General features: G+C 36.6%; 1 long non-coding RNA gene across 3 annotated transcripts; it reads left to right on the forward strand.

The window, feature by feature from the left end:
* Nucleotides 1-1,709: 1,709 nt before the first annotated feature.
* Nucleotides 1,710-19,422, forward strand: LOC127875426 (uncharacterized). Of its 3 annotated transcripts, XR_008047407.1 has the most exons (5): nt 1,710-8,215; nt 11,905-11,984; nt 14,817-14,865; nt 16,986-17,071; nt 17,294-19,422. It is a non-coding gene; the product is annotated as an uncharacterized LOC127875426 (long non-coding RNA). The 3 variants fall into 3 exon arrangements; XR_008047406.1 differs by lacking the exon at nt 16,986-17,071; XR_008047408.1 differs by lacking the exon at nt 16,986-17,071 and having other exon boundaries at nt 17,564-19,422.
* The last annotated feature ends 2,314 nt before the right edge of the window (nt 19,423-21,736 follow it).

The following is a 21,736-nucleotide window of genomic DNA, read 5'->3' on the forward strand; positions in this document are numbered from 1 at the left end:
GACATGTTCCTTTCACAATCCTTATTCCACATAGAATGCACATTGAAGTAGAATCTCGATGCAATCTTTTTACGTGTGTCACAAACGAGCTCGACTACAATTCTTGATTCTGTGTTTTCGCTACATACAAATAAAGTTTAATTCCGCTGTATCAATAGTTGATGAAACGTTGATAAATAAGGTTAGGTCATATATTATATGCTTGTACCTACATGTGATTAAATATGCCAACATTCCCGCATTTCGCTTAGTTAGGTAAGTCAGTACATGAAAATGCCGTCATATCACGAAACTTATATATGTATACCGCTTTAATCTACGATTAAGGACATTGATGGTTACTTAGTAAGAAAAGAGTACACGTTTTGATTTTGAGGTCAACACATAAACATTACATTACACTCGTTTCTGTACGATCATCTCAATAGGTATGCTGGTTACTTGGAGTGGAGGATACAACATCTTTCGATTTTGCACCAAGTCAAAAGTGAAGGTTATAAGGGCTTATGGGCATGACATTCTTTTCCGCCCAAAAGCAAGAGATTTCTTTGACGGGTAATCATGCATGTTGTATGATGCTTACCGGGGATGAAAGACTGACGCCTTTTGTTTTTTTTTGCTTTGTAAAAATAATAAATTCAAAACTGGATTTTATCATCAAATTATGGGTCTACTGACGTGGAATTGCTCCAATATTTGGCTGTTGATAACGGTCAAAGAAGGTCAACACCACAGGCGCTCGATGACAATGACTCAATCATTCGACTATCTGTTGTGACTTTTTTTTTAAATGTTGCTGCAGCCGTGATTTTTATAAACCTGTTTATTATAATGCATACACATACTAAATCAATGAAAATCTTCTGACAAAACGTCTTCTTAAAAAAAAGATAGTTCGACTATATATATAATCAATAAATATATACATAGTCGAACTATCTTTTTTTAAAGAAGACGTTTTGTCAGAAGATTTTTATTGATTTAGTATGTGTATGCATTATAATAAACAGGTTTATAAAAATCACGGCTGCAGCTGCATTTAAAAAAAAGTCACAACGGATAGTCGAATGATTGAGTCATTGTCATCGAGCGCCTGTGGTCAACACATGGAAAAAATGAGTTCTGGAAATTGTTTTTTTTTCTAAACTATAACGCTCTGATAACTTTATTTGATTGCATGTGTACATTGTCTATATATGACTTTGAATTGCAAGTATTTCTGTGCATTTCTCAATATCCAATCACGTTATATTTGGCTTAAATTAACATAAATACTCAAAAATCAACGGAAATTTCGTAAAGTATTTCGTAAAATAAAGTCACCCAATAAAAAATCAATGATTCTTATAGCAAAAGCCAAAATTTCAAAACGAGATGTTTTCTGGTAACAAGGATGTTTCTAGATATAAAATGCTCATTTTTAATTGTTCGCGTACCCAATCTGTAGGTGGATGGTCCACGGCCGTCCACAAGCTCAAATGACCATATATGGAGAAAAAGGCGGGACCAAACCAAATAGGCTTGCAATGCGCATGCCCAAGCAAAACCGATTGTAACTTACAATGTAAGCCATCTTGAATTGTTAGCGTGAAAAGAAAGATTCTACATTTATTGGATATTTTAATATGATGAATATTATAGGTAGAGAATATGGATAGTATGATCATTATAACGTCAACATTAACTCAACAATTGTATTGTTGACATGAAGATAATTTTCAGTTCTGTGCGTTACGGAGTATAGCACAGAACGTATGTCTAAACATAACGCACCGCACAAAACAGGTATATGTGCGGTTCGTTCATGCGTGTGGTTGTCACGTGAGTGATGGTCACTCAGGTGGACACAGGCGGGAATTTGCACGGGGTGTTGATTGTTTGGTCAGTTCTACGCTAGACTTCGATCAGTAAACTTGTCTTCGTGTACAAATCCTACATCGTGTTGTCGACCTTAGCAGAACACAGGGTGTCCATGCTGCAAGATTTGGAACGCATCATAGAAAAGATAAGTGCTAAAAGAAACGTAAATCTGTTAAATCCGTTATACTGAATCTCGAGCATAGTATCGAGTGTTACGAAGTAGTAACAGAGTTGAAACGATGTATATTTCAAGTAACAATTTCAGCACAAGAGAATCCGATCAATTTTCAAATAAAAATATTGATGGCACGTGACCGAAAATTCACAGGTCATTAATGGTAGAACACGACAAAAGCTTTCGAACTTACTGGTGAATAAATTGCTATTCTTTGTGGTGTTGTATACATTCTATATGTATATGTGTAAATGTTTTGCGAGTCTGATGACGTAACGTTATTTGCAGAAAAATACAAGGTAGAGGCGATGGCATATAAAAAGGCGGAAACATAACGCCACGCGGCGCTCTTGACGGGTCATATCAGAAGCCGGAAGCTTCATCTAACATCGCAACACAAGGGGCTAAAACTCAATTACCATTGAGACGCACAGGACTATGTTTCGCATGTGGCGAACCGGGTCATCGGAGAGGAGCAGCTGGATGTTCAGCAAACAGCTCGACCAATAAGTTAAGTTAATTATGTATAGAACCCCGTTATCAGAAAATGGGTAGTTTCGTGTTCGTCGGAAAACGTAACGTACAGAAAGTTCCTAAAGTCGAACGTGATCAAAAGGATCCATGTATAGTTCGCCGGTAAGTTGAAGGAAGGCCCACGCGGTTAAGTAGCAGGAGACTACTGATAGTAAGTACATTTTCGATGTAGTAAATGGCGGTTATAAGTTGTTGTTTTTTCCGTCGGAAAACGGTAACGTACAAAAAGATCTGTCTCAATGTATCAAAAGGATCTTATTATAAAACTGGATCAAAAGGATCATAGTATAGAAATTGATGCTAGAAGCTCGCCGGTAAAAAGAACGAAAGCCCATGTAGCCAAACTGTAGCAGGCTACGGATGGTTGTTACATTTTATATGTAGTAAATTGCGGTTATGTTTCATTTTCCGTCGGAAAACGGTAACGTACAGAAAGAGATAAAAGGAGCAATTGATCAAAAGGATCATAGAATAGAAATTTATCAAAAAGGAAAAAATCATAGAAAAAAAAATTATATATATATTGTTACCGGAAGTTTGTCGGTTAGTAGACTGAAAACCCACGTGACATTTATCATGTTGTTAATACGCCCGTTAATACGTTTATAGTCGTATTTAATAAGAATGGGAGGCCTCGATATATTTAAAATTATTATTTATTTATTTGTTCTACTTTCGATATTAGAGGGGCGTATCATGATATTGATACATTCACGAACGGTATGGTTTGAGCTATCAAGAGAATAGCAGGCAGTGTTAGGTTGTTATAAGCTTATATTTGGCACGATAACGGCCGATCATATATTTATTTATTTGTTCTACTTTCGATATTAGAGGAGCGTATCATGATATTGATACATTCACGAACGGTGTGGTTTGAGCTATCAAGAGAATAGCAGGCAGTGTTGTTATAAGCTTATATTTGGCACGATAACAGCCGATCATATATTTACTAAAACTCGTTAAAACTAAAATGAGGTGTACTAGCATTCTTACGTCAAATTGACTTAAAATAGTTATTTGCTTTTGTGATGATGGCATACATCACAGTGTAGAATATGAAAAAACATTATATGCTAGTGACTAGACGAGTTTGGATGTTAACTGGCTGAAGAAACAGTATTTTGATTCCTTCTCAGAGAGTAGAATGGCTCGGGCATGTGATCGATATGCATAAAATGCAGTTTTTCATAATTAAAAATTGAGTAGCTAGGCTAGAAAAAAGTATTGATTCGATGATCTATCTAATTTATCAAACGAAAGAAAAAGTAGTACCAAAAGATAAATTAATAGCAAGTCTTGTAGGGCAGATAATTTCCTTTCAGAGTGTGATTGTAAATAAAGTTTGTGATAACAATGCATATATACAATTGCATAAATACCAGAGCTAGTTGGAAAGCTCCCGTTATTGTAACGTTGAAAGCTATTTCCAAACTTAGATTATGGAAAGAAAGCACTAGGCAGTTAATCAACGGTGGAAAAGATTTCAAACACAATCAGTTGTTTTTGTGTAATATATTTGCTGATGCAAGTACCACAAGTTATGGTTTATGGAGGTTTTATAGAAAGTTGTAGCTTTAATGTAGATATAGGCGAAATGACTGTCAAGCTAACGATTTTCATAAAAATAAAAAAGCAAATTTATTTTCAATTTGTTTTATTCCAATGACGAAGAGAGTAAATGTATGTACTCGTGGTCTTTGAGACCCGAAAATGAGAAAATTGGAATGTACATGATCTTAATAAAAAGAGCAACCTGTTCCCGGAAGTGAACAGATTATTGACGAAAAGAGAAAAGTTATTCCTGGAAGTGATTACTATATTACACTGTTAAAATCAAGAAGGTACACTGCCAGTGTTTTTATAAACGAAACAGGTAATGCATATTGTGATTTAATATGAAGTCAATACATTAAGCCACCGGAAGTTGGTTTTCAAGATAAACCGGATAAGTATTCCGTCGTTCAATATGACGTAAGTAAAATTTCTTATGATCAAGAAAATGCCTTGCATACGGCTAGAAAAGGTATGTTATTGCTCCAGGAAGTTAGCAGAAAGAGTTTGCTATGGTCCCTGGAAGTGGACATAGAGCCCAGTAGATTGCTCCCGGAAGTGAGCAGAATTTGTAGGCTATGGTCCCCGGAAGTGGACATAGAGCCCAGTAGATTGCTCCCGGAAGTGAGCAGAGATGCTCCATGAAGAGAGCAGAGAGTATGCTATGGTCCCCGGATGTTATGTTATATGAAATGTTTTAAATGCTTTGCAAAATTCGTACATCAAAGTGTATTCAGACAATAAAATGTAAAATCTATATTATTGAATGGTAGTCAAAAGAAATAGCTTTAGATTTAAATATGTAGTGTGGATACTGGATTCAATGAAAAGAGGCAGTGGTTGCCTTAGTTCAATATGGGGAAACAATGTAAACTGGTTAGTTCAGAAACTAGGTTGGTATCAATCTGTATCAATAAGATGATATCGGAGAAAGCAAAATGCATCCTTGTTGTTCCAAAAAGGGGCAGTTCGCCTTATTGGCTAATGTTGGTTTGTCATACGGACACATTGTGAAATATTGCAAAAAGTTTGGTAGAGACTGTATGATTCCAGGTTGTTTTGGTAACACTAGATTATCATTAAATAAGATAGCGTTAAGATGCATATCACAATACAGTTATTGATGTATAGTACATATGTTTGACAGGAAATGTTTTGAGAGGTACTCTGAAGGAGCGATTAGAGGGCTCGGGCTTGCATGGGCTTCGAAGAGATTAGATGGCGGACAGAATGGCTGAGTAAATACTTAGAACAATCAAGAGCAGACAATACGGTGAAGAAAAGAATTCTTCATGTGCACATTTCAAATACTGTGAAGAAAATGTAGTCGCCATGCCAGCCTTACATATATCAGTAGTAATGTACATGGCTCAATTGATGGGTCGAGGACATCTAATAACGTTTTTTTTTACATCTGTGTTTTACAGTATTAAATGGATCCATTCTATTAATAGTGTACATGATCCAAAGAAAGATTTAACAAACTATTATAAGAAGCTTCAGAGCGTGTGTGTTTCAAACCATCTCACAAGAAAGATGTATCATGTACATGTGCATTCATTAGAGATGATACAAACATTGTGTTTGATATAAGGAGATTCCTCTGTTTTCATTGATTGATCATTTTTTGGTTGTGCATGTACATGTATCATGAATATTAACAAATTAAGTGAGTTTCATTGTAATGACCTACATTTGACATCTGATCATTTTGTTATTAATGTACGCCATTATAATACTGGCATGTATAAGAATGGTTCGGATAGTATAATTGCAAAATGTACAACTACAACTTCCAATATGGCGTTTTATTAACAAATATGTAATTAGCAAATTGGTCAGATGAATCAAATTATTTTTGTTCAAACCAGTTATTGGTTATATATATGTAATAATTTAGACTAGCTAACGCCGAGGGCGTGTTTTAGAGATGTTTGAAGCGACATGGTCGATGGAAGTCTGATAGGGCTAAAGATGAGTACATTGATGATTCTCTAGACAAAAAGCTTTTTATCACTAGACAATTGAAATTATAATTGATTTGCGGTTCGAATTTAAAACCTTACTAACCTTTGTTTTTGTTCTATCGCAAGCCTTGCCCAATGCAAAACGTGTTGTGTTTTGTGCTTAGTTGTGTGAAGACTTTTCAGTTCTGTGCGTTACGGAGTATAGCACAGAACGTATGTCTAAACATAACGCACCGCACAAAACAGGTATATGTGCGGTTCGTTCATGCGTGTGGTTGTCACGTGAGTGATGGTCACTCAGGTGGACACAGGCGGGAATTTGCACGGGGTGTTGATTGTTTGGTCAGTTCTACGCTAGACTTCGATCAGTAAACTTTTACTTTTTTAAATTCGAACCGCATTAGTAGTAAAATGGCTCAAATGACATGTTATGTTTGTGTTACATAATGTTTAGTTACATGTTAATATTGGTTGTTTTCAGGTACAGTTTTCCAGAGTTATTTTACATAGGGCTTCTGATGAATTTTTATCTCTGGTTTTTACCCTGGCCTTGAAAACACCAATTAAGGACACAATACTAAAAGTGATGTATGCACATTATAGTTATAATTTGTTATATAATTTATAGTTCGAAAATTGTCCTGTCAAGGTTGTACTACGATTGTACTTGATTGCTATATGATACGAATATGTAATATTCGTGGATTTGTGTTGTCAATAAACTGATCGCAAGCCTTGCCCAATGCAAAACGTGTTGTGTTTTGTGCTTAGTTGTGTGAAGACAGATATTTCGAGGTTGTTTTGACCATTGAATTGCTAAGTAGGTCAAACTCAAAGTTTTAACTTTTATTGATATTTTATTTAGTTAAGGAATCTTCGAGTAATAGTTAAAAAAAATCTTTCGCAATCTATAGCTAAATCATGTGTTGTTGCTATATGATAAACTTTCGTGCATGAGCCATTTAAATCCGTTTGCATTACTTTTTTTGTTGTGTCCCCTGGAAAATTCTCTTCTTGCTAGCCTTCGCTGAGTTATTTAACAACATTGCTGCTTTTTGTAGTTTTTTTGGTTAAAGCTGCATGCTTTTGTTGGATAAAGTTTTATTTATCATTCACGTTTTACATATGATTCTGTTTAAACCATATTTAATCGATGTTTTGGTGAATTTCGCGCATGCTTAACTTGCCTGATTTCGGACGTAATATACTTTCGGATACATGCTCCTCTTGTGTTTTTTTCGATGTTTTCTTATGTATGCAGATTAAAAAAACAGCTCATGCTTAAATGTGTTATTGAGCAAGTGACTTCTTAATACTATGGCAGGAATAAAAAAAACTGTTATAAAATTAAAAAGGCAGTTTAGTTACATGTAATGATGTATAAACTCACAGTCACAAGTGTGTAGTATTACTGTTACATTTATTTATATTTACTAAAAGTAAATATATTCTCACATATCAGTAAGTATTGTACAGCCCTAAATTATATTTAATACACCCATCTAGGCAGTAAATTCATATATGTGCTGGTTTTAATTTACATTCATGTTATTATCCCCCTGCAATAGACGGAGGGATATTGTTTTGGCCTTGTCCGCCCGTCTTTCTGTCCGTCCGGCACTTTTGTGTTGGGAGCCATATCTTGGAAGTGCTTTGGCGGATTTCATTTAAACTTGGTATGAGTATATATATAGATAAGAGGATGATGCTTGCCAAATGGCAATGTACACTATCTGTTAATAACGGAGTTATGGCCCTTCGAACCTAAAAAAATGCTTTTTTACCTGAGTGTCAAATATAACACTTTTGTGTCCAGAAGCTAATTAGCGGGGGATATCAATTCAATGGATTTGCTTGTTATTAATTGAATGGAAATAAACCTGTTATTTTGTCTGTCATTATGGTGTTTAAAATCACATTTAATGGCATCAAACCTACTTGATTTCAAATACAGTAACACCTGGCACCGTGACCTGGATGCAGATTCTAAGCAGATGGGCCAAAATGGGGGCAGCTGGAGAGACTCGCCCGGAACTGACAAGCCTGGAGGAAGCTGGTTGACTGTTGGCGAGATGGGACAACAGACGAAGAATAAACGAACCTACTTGATTTGATAAACACTTTTGTAAGTCATTAAAGAATCGAGCAAACTTTTTGTTTCCAATAAGCAGTCCTGTATATATCCGAAATAAAATAAAATGTTTCACTCAGGTTCCTTGATACTCATCTTGGTATTTAAGGGACCTTATAACAGATTTTGGCATGTATTGAAGTTTGTCATTAAATGCGTTATATTTATAAATGTAAACATTAAATCTAAAAAGCTCAATTAAAAAATAAGAAAAAATTAAAAGAAAAAGTAATCATCATCTGGGCTCGAACCACTGACCTCAGGAGTAAAAGTCTAACGCTAAGACGGCCATCCATGCTCATACAATATTTTATACTTTCAGTTTCTATAAGCAAAGCTCGTAGTGTCACAAAAAACGACAACAGAACTCCAAATTATTCAATTGTTTTGCTTTGCAACGATTTATCATTTTCAGGTTGTTAATGTTAAGTATAACTGTTTTCTCACAAATATCATAACTGCAACAAAAATGTGCGAGTCTGAAACAATATTTATGCCCCCTTTCGAAGAAAAGGGGCCATATAGTTATCAGACTGTCCGTCTGTCGGTCCGTCTTTCCGTCACACTTTGCGTTTAGGTTTCGAAAAATGCTCATAACTTCTATGTCCCTTGAGATATAACCTTCATATTTGGTATGCATGTGCATATGAACAAGGCCTTTCCATACGAACACAAATTTTTACCCCTGTGACCTTGACCTTGAACTTAGGGTCCGCGTTTAGGTTTCAAAATCTGCGTTTAGGTTTTGAAAAATGCTCATAACTTCTATGTCCCTTGAGATATAACCTTCATATTTGGTATGCATGTGTAAATGGACGCATACGCACACAAATTTTGACCCCTTAGACCTTGAACTTAGGGTCCGCGTTTAGGTTTCAAAATCTGTGTTTAGGTTTCGAAAAAAGCTCATAACTTCTATCAAGCATTTATAGGGGGCATAAGTCATCCTATGGTGACAGCTCTTGTTTTATTTTGTCAATTTACCAAAACATACAAAGGCCCCTTAAAATACATAATGTAAAAATAAAGTAATGTTTACAGTTGTCCATAACCACATTGAAAAAGAATGTGCAAGCTCTATCTATTGGCATACAAACAAAGCCAATCTGTTGGATTATTACTCATGGCAAGCAATATGATCTTAGGTATACCTTCTATAATAAGGTGTTTGCACTTTAATCACATTAAAATTTGAAATACTATGGAAGTACAAAAAGGGCAGAATGATAACAAACAGGTTTGTAATGAACATCATCTTGCAATTGCTATTTATGTGAGTGGGATGGTACAAAAATTCTGAATTTGTTATATGTAGGACATTTAGTAACTTAGCAACCCATGCATGTTGCAAGGGTTTTAATTGTCCGGATTATTTGGAAATCCCGATTTGAGCCATTCAGGATTGAATTTTAGATCAGTGTAAATCCGATGATTTATTTTAAGGGGGTGTGAACAATATTGTAATTGCTTCATTGGCATGCCGGGCATGTGCGCTTAGTACGAATTTTTCCTGGTCTTTTTAACAAGGTTTTCCAAAGAAAAAAACGGGTTATTAGATTGGCAAATGTCGGTTGGCGGGCGGGCGGAACAAGCTTGTCCGGGCCATAACGTTGTGGTTCTTGGTGAGAATTTAAAATCATTTGGCACATTTGTTCACCATCATTAGATGGTGTCGCTCAAAAGAATGCCGTCGATATATCATAGGTCAAGGTCACACTATGAGTTCAAAGGTCAAAAATGGCCATAAAAGAGCTTGTCCTGGCCAAAACTATGTCATTCATTGTGTGACTTAAAAATCATTTGGCATATTTGTTCGCCATCGTGGGACGTTGTTTCACACGTTAGAATTACGTCAATATCTCAAAGGTCAAGGTCGCCACAACTTAAAATCTATTTATTTTGAAACAAAGGGTGTTAATTATAAACTATCAGTTCAGTTTGAGTTGTCTCCCTCTATCAGACTTTTTCTACATTGAAAACCTGGTTTTGTGACAATTTTTCCCCTTGTTTTACTATTGTCTGATTGGTTATCCGCTGACACGGACGTAAAAGGTAACTGACCTAACCTCTTGGCTACTTTCCAGAAATCTTACATACTACAAAATGTAGCATATGTCCGCCATCATTAAATTTCCATTTTCTGCTGTCAAACTAAGTGCATATATTATTTCATTTGCAAAAGACATATCTGGATATATTTTTGGACAGTTGTTTTACTGTATGGTTAGTGGATTAACATTTATTATGCCCCCCTTCGAAGAAGAGGGGGTAAATTGCTTTGCACATATCGGTCGGTCGGTCTGTCGGTCCGTCCACCAGGTGGTTTCCGGATGATTACTCAAGAATGCTTAGGCCTAGGATCATGAAAATTCATAGGAAGATAGATCATGACTCGCAGATGACCCCTATTGATTTTGAGGCCACTAGGTCAAAGGTCAAGGTCATGGTGACCCGAAATAGTAAAATGGTTTCCGGATGATAACTCAAGAACGCATATGCCTAGGATCATGAAACTTCATAAGTAGATTGATCATGACTTGCAGATGACCCCTATCGATTTTGAGGTCACTAGGTCAAGGTCACCGTGACCCGAAATAGTGAAATGGTTTCCGGATGATAACTCAAGAAGGCATACGCCTAGGATCATGAAACTTCATAGGTAGATAGATCATGACTCGCAGATGACCCCATATTGATTTTGAGGTCAGTAGGTCAAAGGTTAAGGTCACGGTGACCCGAAATAGTAAAATGGTTTCCGGATGATAACTCAAGAACACATATGCCTAGGATCATGAAACTTCATGGGTAGATTGATCATGACTCGCAGATGACCCGTATTGATTTTGAGGTCACTAGGTCAAAGGTCAAATTCACGGTGACCCGAAATAGTTAAATGGTTTCCGATGATAACTCAAGAACGCTTACGCCTAGGATCATGAAACTTCATGGGTATATTTATCATGACTCACAGATGATCCATATTGATTTTCAGGTCACTAGGTCAAAGGTCAAGGTCACGGTGACCCGAAACAGTTAAAAAATTTCCGGATGATAACTCAAGAATGCTTTTGCCTAGGATCATGACACTTCATAGGTACATTGATCATGACTCGCAGATGACCCCTATTGATTTTCAGGTCACCAGGTCAAAGGTCAAGGTCACAGTGACAAAAAACGTATTCACACAATGGCTGCCACTACAACGGACAGCCCATATGGGGGGCATGCATGTTTTCAAACAGCCCTTGTTATCGATGTTCTTTATAACATTAATATAAAATGACAATTACACAGAGTGTTACTGGTGGTCTGGCTTATAATATTTTGCATTTAACTCACAAGAAATAGCAACTAAGACTATAAAAAGAACAATAAACTGTGGCTTTGGGGGCTCTACCTGTAAGGGACCTACAGCCTCAGACTCCAGACTTTATCATTAGGATTTCAAATTTGGGACATTTGACACCCCTGATGTTGTGTCATGTATCAAACCGTCTATAAATATTAATTTTATTAATTGGAAATGTTGAAGATTTGGTGATGCAATCATTGGATTTCATTTTGTGTTTTGTTGACCTACTTTTAATTTTTAGGCTCAGCAGAACTATGGCTGTCAAAACACAATTGTATTAAAATGAATAGTGCTTCAAATTATACAAGAAGTCACTTTTTTTTTGTTTTAGATGTTTTTCAGTTTCGTCGGAAGACGTTTCCCAACAACCATCCTGTCTTGAAAGAAATAACTTTTGAACCCGATTTTCTGGTAATACTATTTTTTTTACATACAGTTATTAGTGAATTATGAACATTTCATAAGGATCTCAATGGTCACAACAGGTATATTTATATAATATATATATATATATATATATATATATATATATATATATATATATATATATATATATATATATATATATATATTAAAAAAAGGCCTGTTGAGTTTGTAATTTGTTTGATTTACAGAAAGACCCTTTTTAGCTCGACTATTATATATGAAATCTATGTAGTGGAGCAATTCTACTCACCCGACGTTGGCGTTAGCCTTAGCATTGGCGTTAGTGTGAGCATGCAAATGTTAAAAGTTTGTGTACTACCCCAAATATTTTCAATGTCCCTTGGCATATTTCTTTCATATTTTGCATACTTCTTAACAAACATGACCCCAACATATAAACAAGAGCAGACAACTCTATCAAGCATTTTGTAATAAGTATGGCCCCTTTTCCACTTAGAAAATGCAGCAAATGTTTAAGTTTGTGTACAACCCCAAATAATTTCAATGTCCCTTGACATATTGCTTTCATATTTTGCGTTTTTCTTAACCAACCTGACCCAAACCTATAAACAAGAGCAGACAACTCTATCAAGCATTTTGTAATAATTATGGTCCCTTTACCATTTAGAATATTCATATTATTGATAAATCTATGTTAAAGTTGGCGTACCACCTAAAATATTTTCAATGTCCCTTGACATATTGCTTTCATATTTTGCATACTTATTTACCAACATGACCCCAATCTATAAAGAAGAGCAGACAACTGTATCAAGCATTTTGTAAGAATAATGGCCCTTTTTCCATTATTATATGCATATTACTTAAGATTCAACCCAATAATATCTTTGACAAGTTTTAAAATGACGCCGGTTGGTTGAAAAACATGGCATTTATGAGGTGGGGCATTTTCCTTATATGGCGATAGTAAACCTTGTTATCACTTTAGAGGCCACATTTATTGTCAGATTTTTATGAAACGTGCTCAGAACATTTTTCCAATGATATCTTTGATGAGTTTGAAAATGGTTTTGGTTGCTTTAAAAACATGGTCACCAGGGGGCGGGGCATTTTTCCTTATATGGTTATATATGGTTATATATGGCTTTAGTAAAACCGTGTGAACACTCTAGAGGCCGCATTGTCCAATCTTCGTGAAATTTGGTCAGAAGATTGGTCTCAATGATATCTTGGATGAGTTTGAAAATGGTTATGTTTGCTTGAAAAACATGGCTGCCAAGGGGCGGGGCATTTTTCCTAATATGGCTAAAAATGGCTATAGTAAAATCTTGTTAACACTCTAAAGGCCACATTTATTGTCCGATCTTCATGAAACATGGTCAGAAGATTCATCCCAATAATATCTTGGACGAGTTTAAAAATGATGCTGATTGGTTGAAAAACATGGCTGCCAGGGGGCAGGGCATTTTTCCTTCTATGGCTATAGTAAAACCTTGTTAACATTCTAGAGGCCACATTTATTGTCTGATCTTCATGAAACTTGGGCAGAAGATTTGTCCCAATGATGTCTTGAATGAGTTCGAAAATGGGTATGGTTGCTATAAAAACATGGCCACCAGGGGGCGAGGCATTTTTCCTTATAGGGCTTTAGTAAAACCTTGTTAACACTTTAGAGGCCACATTTATTGTCAAAGCGTCATGAAATTTGGTCAGAAGATTGGTCTCAATGATATCTTGAAAGAGTTTGAAAATGGTTACATTTGCTTGGAAAACACGACTTCCAGGGGGCGGGGCATTTTTTTTCATTATATGGCTATAGTAAAGTCTTGTTAACACTTTAGAGGCCACTTTTATTTCCGATGTTCATGAAAAATGGTCAGAAGATTCATCCCAATAATATCTTGGACGAGTTCAAACATGATGCTGATTGGTTGAAAAACATGGCTGCCAGTGGGCTCTGCATTTTTTCTTTTATGGCTATATAGTAAAACCTTGTTAACACTCTAGAGGCCACATTTATTGTCTGATCATCATGAAACTTTGTCCGAAGATTTGTCCCAATGATATCTTGGATGAGGTAAAAATGGTACAAATACGTACAGACTTTAATGATAAACACTAGTCTGGCCAATGTCGTCTTACAAGCTGGTATATACACTCACTGCTAGAGCAGAATCATTTGTAGTCTGCCGCAGACAGGCAGTGGTGATCGTTCTTAGCAAATTGAGTTGCGGTTCTTTCCGTAGCTAAGGCTTCTAAGCACACACTGATTTGCAAAATTTGCTCTGTAAATTATAAAATGCGACCAACTAAAAACAAACCCTTTGCCAACTTCTAGGTCAAAGGTTAAGTTTGAACATCATGATTCCTTTTAAATGGCAAATGATATTCGCGTACGATCTTACAACTGTAACTCCCTATTAATTGTTCCCAACTCGGCATTTTCATCAAAGGGCATGAAGGGTGTCCAAGGTGGACAGGTTGGAATCTTTGAATGGCAGGGTGCTGCGCCCTTCCATTCATGCCAAGCTGGAGCACTGGTTTTGATGGTGTTTCACTTGTAACACACCAAGCATTATGACCCATTATATTTATCAACATTGCTAAAATGAGGCCAAAATAATTGTTAAATGCCCTTTGTTTATTTCCAAAGACATGGATGGATCATCTTTGTCTCTGAATATATTATAAATACTCGTGATGTTGATTTTGTCATGTTTGCTTATTATAGGAAAACTGTGAACGCATTATGTTGTGAAGACTCCTCTGTTATCAGACAGCTAGCAGTATTATGATTATCAAATATTAAAATTTGACTTAACAATATAGCGCTTCAAATTATTATTTTTGTTTCAGATATTTTCCAGTTTCTCCTCACAACAATATGCATCAAACCTCTTGTCTGGTAAGAAATTTCCATTGAAACCAACTGCTGGTAATACTATCTTTTTATACCCCCATTACCATTGGTAATGGGGGCTATATAGGAACCACTTTGTCAGTCCGTCGGTCTGTCCCAAAATTTCATCAGATCTTCACCCAAACTTGGTCACAAGTTGTATATAGATGATGTATAGGTCAAGTTTGAATATGGATCATGCCGGGTCAGAAACTAGGTCATGGGGTCACTTATTGTGTTTTAAACCTGAAGTTTGTCTGGACCATAACTTTGTCATTTATTTCATACAGTATCGTAAATGATGGAACAGTTCATAATGCCTTCAAGACATCTTCTGATCCCTGGAAGATAAACTAGGGATTGATCTGTCTGTATATAACAGTTCAGAGCCTTCCAATCTAGCGTGAGAAGATGTAATGATAATGTTAAAAGGAAATTACATATAACAGTTCATACAGTTTAAGAAATACAATACATTTTATACAATATCATTTTTGTGCCCCTGAACCAGCGATTTTGGGGGCATATTAAAATCGCTCCGTCCTTTAGTTTGTTAGTCCATCCGTCCGTCTGTAAGTTAGTAAGTCCTTCTGTCAGTCGGTCTGGATTATTTTCCGCTCAATAAGTCAAGCAATTGTCATCAGATCCTTACCAAACTTCGTGAAAATGTGTAAGGCAATAACATCTAGGTCAAGTGAGATAATGGGCCAAATAGACCCAGACACCCCTGAGTTATGGCCCTTGAATCATAGTAAAATGGGGTTTTTAGCTCGACTATTATATATGAAATATATATAGTGGAGCTTTTCTACTCTCCCCGGGGTTCCAGTGTCCGTGAACGTTGGAATGAACTATAGTGGGGGACATATTGTTTTTGCCCTGTCTGTTGGTCTGTCTGTTGGTTTGTTTGGTCCAACTTAAATATTTTGCCATAACTTTTGCAATATTGAAGGAAGCAACTTCATATTTGGCATGCATGTGTATCTCATGGAGCTGCACATTTTGAGTGGTGAAAGGTCAAGGTCATCCTTCAAGGTCAAAGGTCAAAAGATACCTAGAAAGGTGCAAATTTGCTTCAGTTTTGTGTTTAGGTTCATTTTATTCCTAAAATATCACAGCTATTACACTATGCCTCCAAACAATATACGAAAGCTTGACCCAAACCAAGACACTCTTGATGTTAGTAATGGTAGATGAATACGTCGTAAGAATTAAATGCTGGCAATTCACATGAAATTGACATGAGGGTTTATTAATTATCCATGGTCCTGACCCCTTAAATATCTGAAATCCCTGTTTGTGCATATAACATAATGAGAACACCCTTTGGTCGACCTAACTTTGTATTTCAATCAGTTTCTTGTTTTGACCATTATTTTTACATTATCATCAAAACTTGTTAGTTTCCTACCCTTGAAAAAGGAGAGGGACTTACGGTTTGCGCTCTGTGTCTGTCAGTCTGACACTTTTCTGGATCCTTCGATAACTTTAAAAGTTCTTCACCCATTTACTTCAAATTGATACTGAACCTTTTTTATGACAATACGGTCAATCTCAACTATGTATGGCCCCATTACCAACCCTGGGGTGCCCCGCCCACATAGGCCACGCCCACCCAAAATTGCCTTTTACTATAATTTCTTCATTTATACACCGATTCACTTCTAATTGATACTGAACTTCTCTTGTGACAATACGGTCAATCTCAACTATGCATGGCCCCATTACCAACCCTGGGGCGCCCCTGGGTCAAACATGCGGCGTGGGGATATGCGTCGGCCTCTGCCGCGCCATTTCTAGTCAACATTGGAAACATTGGCATCTTAAAGGAATAAATTATGTATGAGCCCAAATTTTGCAGAACTATGGTCCTTGCTCATTTTTGTTCAGCTCCTCAGCTGAAATCATCATCTAGCAGTCACAATAGTTGAGCGGTTGGAGAGGCATGCATTGCGTCCTACTACCTGCTCAGACTATATCATGGTAATGCCTTATCCAAATAACACAAGTATTCACCATGTGCAAATGTCTTGTTGTCTGTATAACTCTCTCTATTTGCTCAAAGTAAAAAGCATTTGAACTTGCACACTTTGGTGTTTTTGTTTAAGTAGACCTTGTGTTTACAGTGGACAGGTTTAAAGTGGAAGTGACTAGTTAACTGTTGATCATAAGCTGCACTGATGGAAAAAATACCTGCTCAGACTATATCATGGTAATGCCTTATCCAAATAACACAAGTTTTCACCATGTGCAAATGTCTTGTTGTCTGTATAACTCTCTCTATTAGCTCAAAGTAAAAAGCATTTGAACTTGCACACTTTGGTATTTTAGTTTCATTTTGTTTGGACATTACAATTGTTTTGAAACTAAAGATTAGTGTGGGGGCATTACACTTCTCTTTAAAATGTTTATTTGTGATTAATATTTTTTTCAGTTTGGCAGACAAAACATGCTGATCAAAAAGAATGTGTACCACAGGGGCCAGTGTTTCCATTTGAGTGATTGACAAGAAGAAGAGATGAGAAATGTTATCATATTTTAATCTCTACATTTATAGTGTACAGCTCAATGTATTGAACTGGTGTTGTAGAATATAATTGGAGATACATGCGAACATTATAACATTATATATAAGATGATATTTCAAAAGCAATAAGAAATAAAGAGTATAAAAAGGTCAAAACAGTAGACCTTGTGTTTACAGTGGACAGGTTTAAAGTGGAAGTGACTAGTTAACTGTTGATCATAAGCTGCACTGATGGAAAAAATAGTGGGAAATTACTATCTAGAAAACTGTTTAACGTACGACAACAGTTGTGGAACTTCATAAATGACCGTATGTAACAGGGCTGGGCAGTTTTCCTTATATAGCTATAGTGAAACCTTTTGAACACTAGTGAAGTCACTGTTTTTTTCCAATCTTTATGCATTTTGGTCGAATATTTGTTCAAATGATGGCTCAGTCCAGTTTCAGAATTTTTATGTCTATTCAAAAAACATATCCACTAGAGCGCGAGGCAATTGTCTTTATATGGCTATAATGAAACCTCGTAAATTCTCTAGAAGTGACATTTTTAGCCATATCTCCATAAATTTTGGTCAGAATATTTATTCCAATGATAGCTCAGTTGTCGAGTTCTGAACTGGTTCCGGTTTGTAGACTAACATGGCTGCCAGTGGACATGATAGTTTTTCTTAAATTGCTAGAGTAGAACCTTGTTAACACACAATTGGCCCTTTTTATGTGCATTTTTCATGAAAGATGATAAGAGCATTTGGCCCAATGTAATCTCAGCTGACTTTGAAACTGGATCACATAACGTTTAAAAGTGGGTCAAAATGTCAAATTAAAAAAAGCTTGTAAACACTGGAAGTTGCTTTTGAAATTGTGTTCCTTTTTTATGTCCCCCACTATAGTAGTGGGGGACATATTGTTTTTGCCCTGTCTGTTTGTTGGTCTGTTGGTTGGTTTGCGCCAACTTTAACATTTGCAATAACTTTTGCAATATTGAAGATAGGAACTTGATATTTGGCATGCATATGTTTCTCATGGAGCTGCACATTTTGAGTGGTGAAAGGTCGAGGTCATCCTTCAAGGTCAAATATATGGGTCAAAATCGCTCATTTAATGTACACTTTTGCAGTATTTCAATATTCAAGATAGCAACTTGATATTTGGCATGCATGTGTATCTCATGGAGCTGCACAATTTGAGTGGTGAAAGGTCAAGGTCAGATGTCAAATATATGTGGCCAAAATCGCTCATTTTATGAGTACTTTTGCAATATTGAAGATAGCAACTTGATATTTGGCATGCATGTGTATCTCATGGAGCTGCACATTATGAGTGGTGAAAGGTCAAGGTCATCCTTCAAGGTCAGAGGTCAAATATATGTCGCCCAAATCGCTAATTTTATTAATACTTTTGCAATATTGAAGCTAGCAATTTTATATTTGAAATGCATTTGTATCTCATGGAGCTGCACATTTTGATTGGTGAAGGGTCAAGGTCATCCTACAAGGTCAAACGTCATATAGGGGGACATTCTGTTTCACAAACACATCTTGTTTAAAGTTTGTCAAAACATTTGCTGTAATGATAAGCAAAGTCAAGTTTATAAATGATTATTTGCCTACAAATTACCTATTTTTCATCAAGTAAATTTATTATTCTAAACTACACCCTCTCAGAATAGTTTAGTTCCTTCTGGTCACAGTCGAGCACCTTAGGGCTCTTGTTCTATAATTTGATTGTTTTGGAAAATTGTCATTTTGCCAAAATGTGAGCAAGTCCAAATTTAATTAACCCTGCTTTGTAGTATCTTGTTTTCCTTATATGTATAAAGTGGAAAATTATCTATGAATCTGACTGCATAGATATTTGGTATTCAGCATAGCATCGTGTAAATGTAGTAAAACTAAACACAATTGTGTCATCATAAAACTGGCCATGCCATGGGGGTCAAATGGTTAATACAGACTTGTAGGAAAAAGACTTCTAAAAATTGTATCTGTTAAATATATTTTGTGTACATAATGATAAGCTTTTTCCTTCAACTTATCGCTTTCATGGTGTAAAGAAAACATGCCGACTTACTAAGTAAGTAGGAGATCTGGGTTTGATTCCCAGTGAAAGTCAAGTCACAAGGAAAAATGCTTATTGTTGGAAGGATTTATTAGTTATTCAAAACGTAAGATTTTTTTTCTTTGCTCGTTCAGTTACAAATAACAGCAAATGATCTGAAAGTAGTTGTTTATAACGTAGAAGTTAGTGTCATGAATAGTAAATTGGAATAATGCACTTAATAGAAACTATACATTTTGTATACAAGACTAAAATACACAGAAATGAAATACCAGTAGCATTATTAATACATTTTTATACCGGTTTCCGGATGATAACTTGAGAACGCTTAGGCCTATGATCATGAAACTTCATTGGTACATTGATCATGACTGGCAGATGACCCATCTTGATTTTCAGGTTACTAGGTCAAGGTCACAGTTACTCCAAATAATAAAATGGTTTCAAGATGGTAACTCAAGAATGCTTAGGCCTAGGATCATGAAACTAAGGATCATGAAACTTCATAGGAACATTGATCATGACTGGCAGATGACCCCTATTGATTTTCAGGTCACTAGGTCAAAGGTCACAGTGACAAAAAACGTATTCACACAATGGCTGCCACTACAACTGACAGCCCATATGGGGGGCATGCATGTTTTACAAACAGGCTGCCATTGTATATACTACTACCCCATGCTCGTATATAAGTAATGCCGTATCAAGCCAGTACTATACTAGCGAGTCATGTATCGGATATATCCTACTACCCATGCTCGTGTATAAGTAATGCCGTATCAAGCCAGTACTATACTAGCGAGTTATATAGCGGGTATATCCTACTACCCCATGCTCGTATATAAGTAATGCCGTATCAAGCCAGTACTATACTAGCGAGTCATATACCGGATATATCCTACTACCCCATGCTCGTACATTAGTAATGCCGTATCAAGCCGGTACTATACTAGCGAGTCATAGCGGGTATATACTACTACGCCATGCTTATATATAGGTAATGCCGTACCAAGCCAGTACTATACTAGCGAGTCATATACCGGGTATACCCTACTACCCCATGTTCGTATATAAGTAATGCCGTATCAAGCCAGTACTATACTAGCGAGTTATGTACCGGGTATATCCTACTACCCCATGCTGGTAAACGAGTCTTATACCGGTATATCCAACTACCCCATGCTCGTATAAGTAATGCCGTATCAAGCCAGTACTATACTAGCGAGTCATATACCGGATATATCCTACTACCCCATGCTCGTATATTAGTAATGCCGTATCAAGCCGGTACTATACTAGCGAGTCATAGCGGGTTATACTACTACCCCATGCTTATATATAGGTAATGCCGTACCAAGCCAGTACTATACTAGCGAGTCATATACCGGGTATACCCTACTACCCCATGTTCGTATATAAGTAATGCCGTATCAAGCCAGTACTATACTAGCGAGTTATGTACCGGGTATATCCTACTACCCCATGCTCGTAAACGAGTCTTATACCGGTATATCCAACTACCCCATGCTCGTATAAGTAATGCCGTATCAAGCCAGAACTATACTAGCGAGTCATATACCGGATATATCCTACTACCCCATGCTCGTATATTAGTAATGCAGTATCAAGCCGGTACTATACTAGCGAGTCATAGCGGGTATATACTACTACCCCATGCTCGTATGTAAGTTATGCCGTACCAAGCCATTACTATACTAGCGAGTCATATACCGGGTATACCCTACTACCCCATGCTCGTATATAAGTAATGCCGTATCAAGCCAGTACTATACTAGCGAGTCATATACCGGGTATATCCTACTACCCCATGCCTTTATATAAGTAATGCCGTATCAAGCCAGTTCTATACTAGCGAGTTATGTACCGGGTATATCCTACTACCCCATGCTGGTATATAAGTTATGCCGTATCAAGCCGGTACTAAACTAGCGAGTTATATAGCGGGTATATCCTACTACCCCATGCTCGTATATAAGTAATGCCGTTTCAAGCCAGTACTATACTAGCGAGTTATATACCGGGTATAACCTACTACCCCATGCTGGTATACAAGTAATGCCGTATCAAGCCGGTACTATACTAGCGAGTTATATAACGGGTATATCCTACTACCCCATGCTCGTATATAAGTAATGCCGTATCAAGCCAGTACTATACTAGCGAGTCATATACCGGATATATCCTACTACCCCATGCTCGTATACCCGGTATAAGTAATGCCGTATCAAGCCAGTACTATACTAGCGAGTCATAGCGGGTATATACTACTAC

The sequence above is a fragment of the Dreissena polymorpha genome, chromosome 3 (genome assembly GCF_020536995.1).
Source record: "Dreissena polymorpha isolate Duluth1 chromosome 3, UMN_Dpol_1.0, whole genome shotgun sequence".
Classification (NCBI taxonomy): Eukaryota; Metazoa; Mollusca; class Bivalvia; order Myida; family Dreissenidae; genus Dreissena; species Dreissena polymorpha.